Raw genomic sequence first — 17,876 nt, forward strand, 5'->3', positions numbered from 1 at the left:
AATTTATTTTGATTATATTAACATTTAGTAATTTTGATTGGAAGTATAGTGTGATGATTGACAGGCGGAACCCTTTAATTGGCTATTGTTTATGAAGTCATATGACCGGATGCTTGGAATGCAGTGTGCTCATGCCGTGGTGAAAGAGCAGAGGGAATATTCACAAATGTGGAAAAATGGCAGAACAGATTGGAGGAGGAACTATTCAGAACCTGGTTAAAGTCTGTCGATGAAAAACTGTCATAAAACTATATATAAAACTGTATCTGCAGTTTGACATGGGCATAAAATTTGTTTAAAGTGGCATTAAAAAGTGTATTAAAAATCATTAAATTAGATTTGCTGATACCTGCAAAAACCCTGTTAATTAATGAAGAATTCAGACCCAAGCATAGCATTTACAGTTTATGTAGACCACAGGGAAATGTTTTAAAATGCATAATTCCATTTAAAAAAGCCAAATATCACTCCTTTAAGGGTTAATATAAAAGACATAACAAGACAAAAGATGGAGACTTGTTCATGGTGAAAGGTGTCCAAAACTAGGAGAGCTAATACCGACACGGACGATTGAGATTCAGTCAGCTTTACAGAGAAAATACTTTTAATCTTTGACAATCTGTATTTCTACTTGAGAAAAAGGATGTGTGTACTTTTGCCACTTTTGATTATGAGAGATTCCAAGATATTTAAAAGGCTCCAGTGACTTTTGAGGCTTTGTTTCTACTTGGTTGGTTGTCCAAATGAACTTTGTCACCATGCGCTGACTTCAGAGCTTTTGAATGTCATTTTGATCATTTAATGCCGTCGGCGGAGCTATGACTTCATCGTCATTTGATTGATATAAGTGCTTTCAGCTGCACTTTCCTTTACTATATCTACTCATGACATGTGTTGAAATGAGTCTGTTCCTGCATATGAGTTTCATATGGTGAGTTATTGCCCCTCTAGAGTTGGTGAAAGTGAGGGCGTCACTTGTTTGCACATTTACATTTTCTTATAATTGCTCACCGAAACCTGTCACAGACAATTGTTGCGTTCAGAATAGAAGATCTACCTCTCGGGTAGTTCCAGCGTGGACTCATAAGGACTGACTGATGTGTGGTGAGAATATATTCCTGTCCTGTCCGTCTGTCTGTCTTAAGGTCTGCAGGAGGCTCTGCTCTCTGTCTGTCATCCATACACTCTGATCTCCCCTGAAACCAAATATACAGAGACTCAGATGCTGACACAGTGGTGCATAGATAAACAGATTACAAGTGGGAGTGTAGATGAGACCAAAGGAAAGTGACACACAAAGAAAAATAAATAATGTGAAAAAAATAAAGCTTAGAGGAAATGAGGTTACATGGACTCAGAATCGGTCTGCTGAACTGACTGACTTCGTGATTGTCTTGGCCGCAGATCAGAATACATAACATCTGAGAAACACTCCATCTATGGCGGCATGGAACCAAGTTTATTCCCTTTAGCTGAGAGGATCGCAATTTTCTAGAATAAAGTAATCTCAGCAACAATACAAAAATAGCAGAATAAATCATTTGCATCTGGCTTGGTCCTGCTAGACAACCACGAGATCTCAGTGTTGGAATATAGTTCTGTGTTTCCCTGTGTTTTTATCTGCTTACCAATCTGCTCACTTGCTGTCCATCTGTCATCCTTCCCTTGGGACTACATCTAAATATTATTTTGATTATTTCATGTGAAGCTTCACTCGGCAGTATTTCTTAGCGTTATCTGGGAAAAATTCCACAGTGACCTTAGAAACAGATTGTAACTGAAGAGGTCTGAGAGGAATTTACACTTCTGCACCTCCTCTTGGCGCCGTATTCAGGCTTTCAAAAACCTAAGAGTTTGGCCAATCTCAGCTCATTACATAATGGCGGGACATTAAAAGTGGGTGATTGGCGGCTGTAATGATCAATAAGCATTTGGGTTTATAAGGTGAAGTATTTATTTCCCATAAAACTTTGAGACAGTCTTGGTTTTAGAGGAAGACTGGCCGAAATTTGTGATACATTAAGTATGTTTACAGAGTCAATCCATCCATCCATCCATCCATGAATAGTCAAGTAATATCCCTCTTTACACGTAGCCATAAAAGCCATATTTTTGATATTTTCTGATATCCATAAACCAGCTGTGAATAAGTATTCGAGTATGTGTCTTTCTCCATTGGACCAGAAATGTGGATTTTTCTTGGGAGCATCTGTCAGAGAGAACCTTTGTCTTTATTCCAGCTGACTGTAAACAAGGACCATGTGTTGAAACCTGTAGAAAAAACACACAAATTAAATTCATTTTCTGAATGAGGTGTACACATGTGAAGAAACTCTTCATAAAACTGGAATAACATCACCATGTATGATAATCCAAAAAATGCTCCATGTGGAAAAAAGACTCATTCAGAATATACAAAGAGAATATGATGTTTACACAACATTTGTCAAACTGTGAATATGATGATGTTCAGAGTACTAGTGGAATAGTAGTTAAAGGTTAGAGAAGAATAGAGAAAATCTTTCTCTGCATTTTATATGTCCTATAATTCTCACAGCACCTAGCATTAGCAAATTAATATAACACACACAGCAGCAAATTAGCACAAAGTACATTAGGAGCAGTGAGCTGCCACTGAAGGCATCTGTGGACCAACTCCAAAATTTCATCAGTGCCATGATCAAGGGCACTGACAGCTGAATGAACCTATGTGTACCTGTTTTTAATGGTGATACATTTAAACGGGCTCACTGGCTCTTCCTTTAGGACAATGTTTGTCAACCATGGGGTTGCAACCCCACGTGGGGTCACCTGGAATTCAAATGGGGTCGCCTGAAATTTCTAGTAATTGATTAAAAAAAAATAATAATAATAATGATTCAATATGTATTTCATTATGATTAAAACATACTTTTCCTAATAAAAATCTAGTTCAAATAAAATGCAGGATATAATATCTGAGAGGGCATATCTTAATTGACCATGTGACCGCTTGCCTTAGCTGCTACGCTTAAACCTGCCTGGACACAGTCGCAGTCAGAAAACCGGACCGAACAGAGTATATGTATGTATATAATACATTATATATCCTAAATATCATCTAAAATGTACTTTTATTTGCAACATAGTAGAGCAAACTGTTACATGATCAAAAAAAAACAAATTTTAGCAAAAAAAAAGTCTCCATTTTGAATGTCTGGGGTCTCCAAAAATTTGTGATGTTAAAATGGGGTCACAAGCCAAAAATGGCTGCTTTAGGAATATAAGTTCAGTTTAGGTTCACTTTAGTTTATTATCAAATAACTAATTGTCTTTTTTTACATTTCTCTCTGCCTGAGCTGAGCTGCACATTGGCATTAAGAGTCTATTAGGATGTTTATGATAGCTCAAGTCACCACTATACTCGCAGTAGTCAGAACTTGACATATTCGCTTTTGAATTGTTATAAAGACTATTTTTACTAATATTTCAGCTTTTCAACCATCAGCAAGCAAATAAATTAGAGGATAAATTTTCCTCAAGGTGACTCCTGCATAGCAAACCGAAAACTCACAATGTGGAATAATGTGGTTTTGTTGTCTGCATTTTACTGTCATTCCAAGGACAAAACTTTGACCAGATATTGTTTGACATCACCAGCCTATGTGACGTCTCTATTTGCTGCCCAGATGCTCTTAACACCTGATTTTCATTCCACCTCCGTCTTCTTGGATGTCTCCGTGGTTGGACAGTTGATGTTTGGATGTCCCGGGGGTACTCACTCGACCCAGACCACACAACCCTCACATCCCACACCATAAAACAACACAAACTCTTCTGTTGAAACATTTTCCATTGAAACATGCTTTCTCCTCTTGCCCAAGTGCTCTGCTATGCCAAACATGTGCTGTTCTTTTGAAATGTTGGATCATTAATGTCCATAAACACTTCAAACGCTGAAGAACGATTGCTCTAAAGCTGGCTTGTTGGAGCTACATTTGGTGGGGTTATTGTTTTAGGCAGCAGGGGAAAGTACAGACCGTTTTTTGGGGAGAGCAATCTGCTCCTGGAAACGAATCAGATAATTAAGCCTCTGCAGTCTGTATTTACACCAGTGACAAAGCAGGGAACATTTAAGGATTTTGGTTAAGGCAGATTTATGTGACTTTTTTTGCTGTACACATTACTGTAAAAATTCTTACTGGAGATTAAGTTTTCCATTTGATATATTGTGAAACTGCATGCATAAGGAGCCTCCTAAAACAAATTTTGGAGACATTATACATCATCACTGGGGATTTGGAGTGCTGTGATGCCGAATCTAATTTTTGTCAAACAAAAAGAGGTGAAATTATGGTATTTTTCAGCCACAGTGTTAAAAAAATATACTGTATATTGCTACCTCATAAGACAATGAGACAGCATTATTTTATGGGCTGACATTACTCATAAATACATGATTCTGTGGATTAAAAATGAATGAAATGGAGCGAAAAAAAAAAAAAAAATTGCCCCTCATGTTGAGGACAAATGCATCAGTCATGTAGTTACAGCAGCAGTGTCATGCATCTATTCTACTAAGTGGTTCAAGTGATAACATCCTGGATTTTACAATCAGCAAAGCCTTATCATGACAATAAAAGAACTTAGGAGGCGGGAAGAGATACAAATTATGAGAAGAGTTAGGTGTATTGACCTGTGGTTGACCAGTAAGCTAGTTAAACACTGCCATACTGTGCAGGAAAAGTACAATCTGTTATATCAAGACTGCATCAAGCAAAAAAAGACTTAAAGAATGTGATTGTAAAGTTGCCAACCTCAACATCAGATGTACTGTACATTGTAGACTGCTTAGAAAGCGAGCTCTCTTCTGTCTATTTTCCTTCCTCTTTGAGCTTAACCCAGGTTTTTGACACAAACATTCTGGTAATTCTTGGAACACATCACACTACAAAAGCCTCCCAAAACATTGGCAAATTTTGTCAACTGGACTTGAGCATGGAACGGATGCTGCTGTTTGGTTTTCCCTATGAACACACATATTCACTCTTCTGCTCCTGACTATCCTGCATGTGTTTTCACCAACAGATTGACTTCAATTATTATGGTAGTAAAACTAAACTAAAACCCAGGTTATGTGGATTTTGTGAGTGAGCTCATACAAGAGCATACAGTATTCTTACAACAATATACAATATAAAGGGTTATATGTTAAATTGATATTCCAAATTATTATTAGCAGGGGGGAAGTCATGCCCCAGAACACACCGACAGTTACCGAAATCACCAATGGATTAATGCTACATCTCCACAGGCTGTATCACTCACTGAATAAAGCAATGTTTAACACTGCACACACTTGTACTATATTATTATTATTATTATTATTATTATTATTATTATTATTACCTTCTCTCCCTCAAATAAAAAACTCAGATACTTATTTTAGCAGTCAGTCAAAAGTCTTGTAACCTTCACGTGCTGCATCAGCTGATAGTTTACATTATAGCTCTGTTAGCTTAGCTCTGATTTAAGACAGAAAACAGACACAGTAAAACCGCTAATCACCTCCCTTTTCTGTACGGTTTGTATTGTTAATAGCTGCACTAACAGTCTGTTTGAAACCATCCAAATAAAATCAGATCTGTCTCAGTTTAGCCTGAACTGTGGATCAACAAACAGTAACTTAACAAAGATAATAACATCACATAATAACATAATATGATTAGATTAGATTCAGTTCATATCTCTACAAACCAATATGTTGGCATTTTTTGTTATAACTTCAGAACTCATGATTCCAAACACTTTAATGACGATACTCTTACATGATACTTGAATATTTTAAAATAGATATCTACATCATAATACTGGAAGGGCTCAGAGCGTCTGTGTGTGTGTGTGTGTGTGTGTGTATCAGCGCGATCCTGACAAATTGAGACATTTTTACCTGGTCAGTTTGGTACCTACAGTTGAGGAATTGTCTCATCTCCACATTAAATATCTCGGCAGGGATATAGGACCAATATTTTCGGAGATATTAGTCATTTTGGAATACAATTGCCTTACAGTCACAGAAGTGCAGCACCACGCTGCATGATGGGAAATTAAGTTAAAAACAGGAATGCCTACAGTCCCAACATATCGGTATTGGGGCTGGTTGTGTGTGTGTGTGTGTGTGGGGGGGGGCAAAAGTAAATGAGCTTCACAACAGCAGGAAACGTACAAGAATTAGTAATGCCTGTTAAGTTTCACTTTCTCTTCGCAAACTGAAACAGGAGACATAGCTACAGTGATATTGTCTGCAGCATGGATACCCCCCACATTGGTGTACGGGGTGGTTTACGAATCACCCCTCCCTCGTCTTACAGACTACTCACCACCCCACCCCATTCATGTGCTCCATTGCTCACAATTTCACTCAACCTTAGTGTGTTATTGGAGGAGATAGCAATGTGTATTAACATATGAATTTTCCTTCACATTTTACAGAATTACTTACCAAACAATTTTTATGTCAGCACCGATAAAATACAGACTAACATTTTTTTCCCAAAAGTCTGCTCTCCCCAGCATAAAAACTATCACATCTACGACGGGTCACAGACTAGTATTACATATATCTCATTTAATGCTAGAGTGGAACAATTAATGAACCAGTAACTCTGTGTAAAGCTTCACACCACCAAGTCATTCCATCTGAAACCAAACAGTAACAAACATGAAGCAGTGTCAGGTGATTTTCTATCATATGAAATTAACAGAAAATGTGAATATACAAGTCTTCGTGACATGTCATCAGAGTACTGCTGTGACAAGACAGAAATAAAGAGGAAATGGTCTAAGAAGAAAAAACTCATTTCTGAAACAAAGCACTTCTTGACTGATATGAAGGAGTGTATGAATATAAGCCTACATGTGGTGTTAAAAGTGGGTTATGGATAATGGCTGTCTTTTAACGCTGTGACTCAGCTGTAGGCGAAGCTTCTGACGCATAGAAGCAGCTGTGGTGGGATCTATCTTCCTCACAAAATCTACAAAACCTCTGTAAATTCCCAAACATTGTTGATAATAATGTTATATATATTTAAAATATTTTTGTATCGTATTAATCTCTATGGTGCGCTAGTATGATGATATTATATATATTAATTTGGTTTGGTTTTTGATTATTCAAGTACTGTATGACACTTTAAATTCTGAATTCTTAAATGAAGCTTGTTTTTTTTTTTTTCTTTTGCAGTCTTTAAACCACTCATACAACAGGTCTGAACCCCTCATAATTTTGATTGTACCTAAGAAAAAAAAACTCCAATAATGAGAAAATTGTTAAATGCTACAAATTCTCTTAACCCTATAAAACCGTTTGTATCATATTTGCTACTCCAGGTTCTGAGACCTCTATCTAATCAACAAGATCAATACTTTCCTTAAAAACCGGATGTATGTGATCTGATCTGTGTTTTCTGCCCCTGGTGGATTATCATCAGTGGAAGGGCTTTTCTTTGCCTTTTGCAATATGGCTGCTATCGTAAAATTGTCCACACACTTTTTGCAGGAAAATTTTTGGTAATTTTCAAAAAGTTACATTCACCCTTTATAGGGCACTTATTAAATTACTGGATTATTGGACATCGTCATCTCCCTCCTCTTGCCATAAAACATCCAAGCAGCACTTGCTGAAAAGTAAAGACATGCAATAAAACAACTGTTATAAGGTCATAAACTGACACAAAATACTCATATTCATTATTTACAGCTTCAAAATGTCTATAAAATCTCTCTGAATCACTGTATTGTGTTATAAAAACCAACATGTTCTTGACCTCACTGAGGCACAAGATTGGCCCCACATTTAATGTTTGTGGAAATGACCAAAAAATAGTCACTTGCCTGATAAAGGGTTAAGAGCAACATTTATATTGTGATTCATTTCTATGTATATATAACATAAGTACCTCATGTCCTGAAACAACATATCGTTACTTGATAATTATTTATTGAACAGTTAAATTGTGTGAACCCATAAAGACCCAGTGCTATTTTTGTGCCAGTTTATTTTTGTTCTCTATTCTGAATTGTTCTTAAGTGATTTATCACCAAATATTCTAATATTATACTCAGTATTTTGCATTCTTAAATGAAAATCAATTATTTTTCTATATTTAATTCACTCATGTAGATGTTGATAAAAGCTCCGATTAAAGTTGAGAGTTATTACATCAAAAACAAAGAAAATGGAAGAAAAACTGACTTTTTCAGTAAAATCTATCATTAACTGAACATAAACCAAGTGTGTCCATCCACTGTCACTGATCCAACGCCATGGGTTTTACTGGTGAATCGATGTTGTAGAAGATGACGGTGTTTCCACGGTAACTACAGAGCCTCTGAACGTCCAAATCTGATGACTATAAAAAGATGACAAACTGCATTTACGCCAATTATTTACATGTATGGATAGGATTAGTGGCTCTAAAGTTGTTAAACATTTTAGACCAGTAGATGCTTTTGGTCACTGGTGTAAATTTGGGTCTTTATGAGTTAAAAAAACATGTGCATCAAATGTGATACAGCAGTTATATAAGGAGTTTATAAAAACATCCAATGTGATACAAAAATATTTCATAAACAAAATGATATGCTTGGATTTTGTTAAATGGTCGAATAAACATCTCAATTCCAAAAAACTTGCATTTCTTGGTCAGTTTTTAATGGGTCAGGTTTTACAGGGTTAAATGGTAGAAAGAAGGTGAAAGAAACAAGGACGTTCAATGGGAGAGGTTTGTTTCCACCTGACAAAAGCAGAATGCCTCCCAAACACACACACACCCCGGAGCTGATTATCCTGACCAGCATGAAAACAGGCTGGCAAGTAAAGGATGGGAGATTATGTCAATTAGTGTTTGCAATGCCACCTGATCAGACCCCCCCCCCCCGTCTCTGGGGGTCTGACGGGGCCAAAGTTCACGACCTGGCTGCCAAAACACGAGACCTCCACCACAGAGGAGGGCTTTGACTGTGTGTGGAGTTTCATCAGCCTCTATGCCCACACACACACACAACACACACATATATACACACACAACACACACACACCACCTCGCTCTCACCTCCCTCTCACCTTCCGCTCGTTCCTCTTTAACCTTGACCTTTGCGGTTGCGTATGCGACAAAAAGTGAGAGGAGGAGGTCAAGAGGTCTCCAGGGAAACAGATTTATTTATTGGCTGATGCTTGTCTTTCCAAACGGGCATAAATCTCTGCACCGGCCAAGTTTTGGTGCATGCATATGTGTTTGTCTCAATATTTGTTTTGTATCTGCCTTCGCATCCTGGCACATGTCTGTATAAATACAGTTGGATGTGTGCTTGGCTCTACCTGAGTAAATCCTCTTTGATGCTTGGGTGTCGCTGCTTGGGCGTGTGTGTATGTGCTTTCCGTGTGGCTGTAAATCTCCAGGCTGACATGTTGCTTCAGTGGGGAAACAGCAGGTTTGGGACACACTGATGGCCTTTACAGATGGCTTCAGGACCCTGCCCACGGGAGGCCTTCTACTCCACCTATTAATTTATTCATTTTCCACTGCGGAGGAGACACTGAGGCCAATGTGATTGTTTCCGAGAGCCAAAGTCCCATGAGAGCAGCTTGGGTGTTTTCTTATCCAGCTCTTTCTCCCCCACTCATTCTTTCCCATTTGCCCATTCTCACTCAACCGTTCCTCTCCTGTCCCCTCGCCTTCCTTTAGCCAGACTGGTAGTGTTGTAACATGTAAATCTGTACACATGTATGGACTTATGTGTGTGTCATTTAGTGGGTTTTATGAATAGAGCTGACCGACAGGCTTTAGATTCTACTGTCGCATCGTCATTGTGATGTTGTGTTAGAATGGAATAGAGTGATTAATAACATAATAACCTAAAAATAATGTCAACTCCAAACTTTTCTCTGTGTTTTAGAGCACAGGTGGCAAACATACGGCCCGCCAAAAGGTCCAATCTGGCCTTTTAGATGAATTTGTGAAATGCAAAATTACACAGAAGATTTTAACAGTCATTTTAATTTAGACCAATATGATGTAAAGTGGGTCGGACCAGTGAAATGCTATCATAATAACTTATAAATAATGACAACACCATATTTTTCTCTTTGTTTTATTGTAAAAAAGTAAAATTACATGACAACGTTTACATTTACAAACTATCCTTCCACAAAAAATGTGAATTACCTGAACAATTATGACCAACCTGAAATGTTTTAAGAGAAGTAAGTGCAATTATAACAATATTCTGCCTGTTATTAAATGTTTTGTGTATTTGTAGGTCCACTATGATCTGTAAGTTGTAATTTACATGTGTCATTGAGAAACCAAGGCAAAATATTGTAAAAAAAAAATTGCAATTATTTATATAAAGACATTTCAGGTTGTTTATGTTATTCACATTTTTAAGGAAGCTTCGTAGATGTAAACATTTTCACATACATGTAATTTGACGTTTTTTTTCATCGTAATTATTTTATTGGTCCACCCCACTTCAGATCATATTGGTCTGTATATTTGACACCCCTGTTTTAAAGTGAAAAATTAAAACTACATTATAGAAATGTTTCCATCTACAAACTATCCTTTCAAAATGTGAATAACACAAACAACCATGAACAACCTGAAGAAAAACGCAGGCAGTATTAACAATATTATGCCTCAGTTTATCATTTACACATGTGCATTACAACTTACAGATTTCAGTTGATCAACAAATGCACAAAACATTCATTAACAGGAATAATACTGCTAAAATTGCACTTACTTGTTTACTTTGTTCAGGTTATTCACATTTTTTGTGGAAGAATTGTTTGTAAATGTAAATAATTTCATGTAATTTTACTTTTTTATACTAAAGCTCAGAGAAAAATGTGCAGTTGTCATTATTTATCAGTTATTATAATTGTATTTTAGTGGTCCGACTCTCTTGAGATCCATTTGGGCTCTGTGTAGCTCCTGAACGAAAAGAGTTTGACATCCTTGACTGTTAAGATCAGTGTCATTTTTGTATTTCACAAATTCATCCAACAGGTTGGATTGGACACTTTGGCGGGCCCGTTTTGGCCAGCGGGCCTAATATTTGACATCCCTGATTTAGAGCCTGTCCCTCTGCACCACGCTCCTAAATCAGGTAAATATATGTATTTTAAAAGGTCAACTGTCAGACAAACTGAAACTGATCTGATCACTAAATCTTAGAAGTGGTTAAATAGGATGCATGGTCTGACTAGGGATGGGGATCAAGAACTGACAGTTAGTTTTAAATGGGTTCAATCCATCAGAATCAATTCAGTAACAATTTTTTTTGTACATTGCAAAAGAATGACATCAAACTCATGTGTCTGGAAGCTAGAAACCCTTTTCTCTTCAGTGTTTCTACATTGTGTTCAGACTTGGTAATAAAATATCAGTGTTGGGGGTGAAAACCTGTGTAGGCCTAGGCTGGTTTTTCTACATAGAAAACTGATCTGGAATCAATAAGGAATCCACAATGAACTAAATATCATGTCACACCAAACAAATGACTCTCTTGATTAGTGGGGAGTTATATTCTGCATTTATTACCTGTGTTGTAGAGGCTGAAACATAATACAATTAAATGTTATATCTTTATCATTCATATTGAGTACAAGTGATGATATGATCGATATAAATGGTACATTGATAATCCTTTAAGTACCACCTATATCTTTACAAATCTCATTCAACCCAGATGTAAAACATGTGTAACTGTTCACATATACAGGATGTCATCTCCACTTCTGTGACACTGTCTGGGTAAGCTGCTGCTGAGATGCCACTCGGACAGATATTAGACATATGACAGGAATAAGACCCTGCTTCACTGATTTTAACACAAACAGAAGGCGACACATGCTGTTCATATAATCTATCTTATCTCTGATCACTGTAATTACGATGTCACATGTGGCAGTGAGTCTTGGTTAAATTAAGCATTAAAGATTTTACCAAGTTGCAGCTAGATTTCGTTCATTCTTCATCACGTATAGACACTCTTCTAAATACAGACAGCACATTACCTTGTCTAGACAATTTATTGCATCAGAATAATTGCAGCGAAATCATGTAAACTGATTCAAAAACTGTCGTAGCAAACTATTTCTCCCTTTCCCACCCCTCCACACGCACATTACCTATTGCCTCTTATCTTACAAGATATTAGAAACCACATTATCATCATATGACTATGATGAAGCCACAGCAGACTCTCCCATTTTTTGCAAAATGGAGTCTTTTTATATTCCACACACATTGTCCATGTTGCAGAGGTTCGAAAATAACATTACTGGAACAATCCCTCTGTCATACATATTCATTCAAATGACTCAGCGAGATCAAACTGGCTGTAAGCTCCAGCAAATATGCATGTAAATGAGTGAATGTTGTGGACAGTAGAGACTGTGTGCAGCATATGTTAAAAGTTTTCTCGAGAGAAAATGATTCCCTGACTCGCTGTAGGCCTTTTGAAGGGGAGTTTTCTCAGCACACTTTATGTTCATCAGCAAACACACTGAGAATCATGCACTTTGTTTTGTAATGTGACATCTTTAATACGTTTGACTGATGAAGGCAGGCAGAGGCTCAGAGCTCGGAGCCAGTGCAGACCTCCTGTCTGTGCGCTGCCGTTTCCACCCTCTCTCACTTTCTTTCTCTCAAAATGAATGCACGACTCTCTCTGTCCTCCCTTCCTGCAGACAGGTGGTCTAGTGGTTCAGACCAGAAGGATGTTGGCTTACTGTGTAATGCTGTTTTAATGGTACCTTGTGTGGTGGGCAGAGAGGCATGTTGCAACTAATAGAAATTCTTTTGACTCTCCGGGACGTTATATAATGGCCTCTTTCTGTTGGGGCAGACCAGTCAAATCTGATTAACGTGTGGTTATTCGCATGTGAGCATGCATGTGCACGCATGTGTGTGTTTAATTCTGCTTGAAAGTCAAATATATAAATATGTTAAGTTATTCCAACATTTCTTAAATAAAGGAAGACTAACTTGAAAGCTTAACACAGTGATTTAATTTCAGTTAATTACAATTTTATGTATTTACTATGAAACAAATGTAGCCAGTGTACAGTTAGATAGATAAGGTAAATAAGGTAAGATAAGGGAGCTGGGAGAAGTAAATGTCAAGCTTTTATGTCAGTTTTGCAGAATCACCACACTAAGTTTAACCCTATATTGGGCAAGTGACTATTTTTGGTAATTTCAGCATGCATTACAAGATAGTGAACATAACGTGCCTGCACTTGAAAACCAGTGGCGGCTGCTCGTCTTTCAGAGAGGGGAAGCTCATTGTCGGCTTACATAAAAAAAAAAAAAGTCAAGTTATTTAAACATAAATTCGTCCCTCCGTTCCTTTTTAAGAAAATGGTCAGTGACCTTATCGTACCAAGTAAACAAGAAAACGTTGAAATTATGTTAAATTGAAACAAGGAAGTACAATGAGTGTGTTTTATTTACAGTGCAAGAAATGAACAAGTAATTTCGTAGTGGTTTCTCTCTCGATTTCACAGCAGAATGCACAACTGTATTAAACTGAACTCCGTCAAGTGAAGGAGTGGATCTCAAAATAGCTGTCAATCAAACGGGATTCAGCCTTTCGACTGATCCTCCAATCAGCACGTGGAAGACTGGCGTCCAAGCCCAGCTGAGCTCCACCCACAGCTCCATCCACCCCCAGAGACGCCGAGCGTCCGGGGGCAGGACAACATCATGGCATTTCCATTTCCAATTACCATCCAGTTTTGAGGCAATGAAAAAAACTCTTCCACTCAGTCCCATTGAAGTGCATGGATGTTGAGCGTCTACGGGCAAATGCACTGAGCAGAGATCGTATGAGAAAACAGCGCAACGGGAATGTATGAGAAGTGAACAACATCGAGTCCGTTGGTTTGTGATAAAGCTGATTCTGAACTCGTCTTTGAGATGAACGTGTTCTAACACATTTGTAGTCAATGAAATGTCAATGCAACCGTACATATTTGACCGTTTAATTTTCATAATTGTAGGGGAATCCGAGCTTCCCTTGCAGTCTATGAGAAATCGCAACTATTGAAAACCCTCGTCCTTCAGACCACGCCCAAGTTTTTGCACACATGGACGGACGGATGACAAACTAATGACAACACCCTGTAGTGAGGACTGAGGGTAACAACAACAGTTCCAGTGAGGACAGTGAGTCAACAATCTCAGGTCTAATGTGGTCTACAGGGTCTGTAAGGTCTACCTCTGCATGAACAGTGAGTGTACCTGCTTTGTTAGGTACCATGAAGTAATGGTACTAATGTAAAGAATGATGTTCAAAGGGATAATGTGGATGTGGGCAGGTGTCTGGATCAGCACTTATGTTCTTCTAATGTTCTAAAAGTGATGTTCTAATGTTCTAAAATAAATGTTCCTTTCACATTACGTGTGTTTTTCTTATAATATTTATATTTACTTCTTGGATGTCTGTGTAGGTTCTCCTTTGCCCAGGTAATCGTTCTTCTTGGTAGTTCTTTTAGGTTCAACTGGACTGGTTTAGCTCTTTTGAAAAATTTTCGTCCCTCAACTGAGGAAGTCTCTCGGATGAACTTGATCAATGTCATTATGTTTGGACATTTGGACCAGTGGTTGTATTATCCATATTCATTCATAAGGACTTAGACTTCCTGGTGTTAGGCAGTCAACTGCTGCATCTTGTTGTATGTACTTGACACCGTGTTGCAAGTAAAGTCTTCTGATTCCAGAATCCAGTGACTCTGTCTTGGTTCTTAGATGATATCAGAATTTTTCAGTCAGAGGGACGGAACGTTTTCAAAAGAGCTAAACCAGTCCACTTGAACCGAGAAAAATACTTCTTGGATTTTTAATTTTGCTACTTAAGGGTAAGGAACCAAATATAGTAACTTCATGAACTTTGATTTTCTACATAACAATAAAAAATGTTGAAAAATTTCCCAAAGGTAATAAAGTCTTGCTTTCTCTTCCAATAACACACTAAGGCTGAAATGTTGAACTTCAGAGTATTTATATGAGTGCCCTATAAAGAGTTAAACTAGTCTGTTTCAGAAAGCTGGTTCAAGGAGATATTACTTCACCACACTGCAAATTAACTCCCATAATGTTTTACATTATGTGCGAACATTCCCTGGCGTGTACGTGGATGTGTATGTGCAGGTGACAGCCAGACGGACGAGCGCTCGACTGTGAAAAAGGTGCCACTTATCAGCGCAGCGCAATAAAAATGGACAATGAGGCTATTCTTCTCTTGCTGATGTGTGTGTCTGTCTAAAGAGTGGGATATATTTATTGGAGCAAGTGTGAGTCTGTGAAAAAGAGTGAGTGAGAGAGATGTACGACTATGGCAAAAGGGTCAGGGAGGGTGTTTGTTTGATGTAATTGTTGAAATTAAAGTCTCATTGTAGGAAAGTGAGCCAATGTGAGTGTATAGTCATATTTTCCCAACGTGGCAGTCCGTCCCTGTGTGTATGTGTGTTCTTTGTGTGTCACTGGTCCCTCATCAGGCCCTTATTAACTACACTAAGTGACCTTTGAGAAGGTGCTGATGAGTGGATGTGGGACCCCGCCAGTTTTCTCCTCCTCCTCTTTCAGCTACTTTCATTTTTGTCTTTCTTCACTTTGGGCTTAACTAACTCTTGCCATTCCTTCCAAGCTACATGGACTCTACATTTCTCTCCTGACAGTTTATTCAGCACTTTCAAAGCACATATATGGATTTTCCTTGATGCGTATCTGCCTTTTTGATCGCACACATCGTTGAAAATTTGTAAGTTCTGATGTCTCCTCTAAAGGCACTCAAGTCCTACATGATTTGACCAATTATCCCTCTTCCCTCGCTTTTTAATGTCATTCCACAGGCGGTGCATGCACTATCTCCAAAATCAGTTGGAAACAGGTCACCCTTTCACTGGCGTTCACGCTTCGAGCGGTCTCCAAAGTCTCCACATTCCGGGAAATATGGGTGGAAGACAGTGAAACAGCACAGTGTCACAGTCGATCCATCCTGCGTTGCGGTGTATAAGGGTGCCAAATCTTTTTTATTACAGGAGATTAGTTATATGAGCGTCTGCAGTGTTTAAACTCTGGGTGGGTTTGATAAAGTTGGTCAGTTATGTTGCCGTCTGCCGTCTGCCTGCGTCACCCCTTCTTTTTTAAAAACATTAAGCTAGCGGTTCCACATGGCTTCCTATGATCCCACAGTTACTCTTTCGCTCTTAAATACTATGGCTCGAGATGCTGTCTGCGTAAGGCTTAGATCAGTTTCATTTTTCACATATAATTTTTTAGGTGAAAGTAAATATTTCTGTAATCACATCAGAGCAAAATTAAGATATTGGCTTTGTTTTTTTCCATTTTGCTCTGCCACAAAGTTGGATCGAAATGTGAAAAATTTGGAAAAAATTGAAGAAAACTGTTTCCATTTACGTCCCTGCCATGGGCTGACGGCATTGTTTGGCCTGCAGGAACAATATGATTGGTAAAAGACGGAAAATTATAATTTCAGAGGGTCTTCTGTTATGATTCTAAACTGATAGAATACACTAATAAGCTCCAAATTCACTAGTGTAGTCCTACTTATTTTCCAGTCAGCACTGCATATACCCATTTCTAAATCCCCCCTGATGCGCACCATTCAGTTGTATCTGAACTAAATTGTCTATTTTTCCCCCAAGGATGGTGAAGCCATGACCCACTCTCACTCTGCCTCTAATTTGCTAGTACTCGCTGCCTTCACTGATTAAATTGGTTAACTTTAGGCATGAGGACTGATGAGCCAATCAGAGCCAGAGTAGGGGAGGTCATGCAGAGGAAAATATTGCTAACTAGCGCTGGCCACCTCTGGAACCTGACTGGATACCTCGGGTGAAATTGTCACCCCAGTTGATTGACAGGTCATGGCATGTCACACTGAAAGAGGCACGATAATTGGAAATGCCAATGAGAAAGGCCAAATAAACATCTTTCGAGTGAGTGGCACCTATCGAGATAAAATACTTTCATGGAAGACATAATTCTGAAGTAAGTTTTAAGGTGGTTTCAGAATGAGTCATTTTACATTCATGCAGCTGCTTGCGCGACCAGTAATATCTACAAACAGCTCCTGATCAAGCCATGATAATTTTATAATAGTGAGCAAATACTACCAACAGGTTTTTGAGTAAACTAAATAGAGTAGTCTTACATGTTACTGATTCTAAAACAGGGCATTTTTCTGGAGTATTTAAAGGTGCTGGAGACTTTTGTGACCAATTTTTCATCAAATCTGTAAAACCTCAGCATAAATATCATGAATCTGTAAGTCTTTCTGGGATTACTCACCTGAATCTCTTGCATTACGGTGAACAATTTCGAAGAGTCATCCACCATAAACAGTCCATGTGTTTACAAACGAGCCGGGAGGTCACTTGGGCATCTTCGGAATTTTGTTGCGACGTGTATTGTGGGAAGCGAAGGCTCACGCAGCCACCATACAGTGGCAGCTGGAAAAGACACGATCGGAAACGACAGGAACTCCCTTCCTTCTATGCATATTCCTCCAGCCGTTTCCGCATGTTTGTTTCATCCATATAATACCATATGGTCGTGCTGCTGCTGCCGCGGTCATGTGACTGCGCGAGCCTCCGTTTCCTACCATGCACCTCATGACAAAATTCCAAAGATGCCTGAGTGACCTCCTGGCTTGTTTGTAAACCCATAGACTGTTTATGGTGGATGGCACTTCGAAATTGTTCACCGTAATGCAAGACATTCAGGTGAGTAATCCCGGAAAGACTTACAGATTTGTGATACTTAGACTATGACTGAGGTTTTACAGATTTGATGAAAAATTGG

The sequence above is a fragment of the Sphaeramia orbicularis genome, chromosome 15 (assembly GCF_902148855.1).
Source record: "Sphaeramia orbicularis chromosome 15, fSphaOr1.1, whole genome shotgun sequence".
NCBI classification, from domain to species: domain Eukaryota; kingdom Metazoa; phylum Chordata; class Actinopteri; order Kurtiformes; family Apogonidae; genus Sphaeramia; species Sphaeramia orbicularis.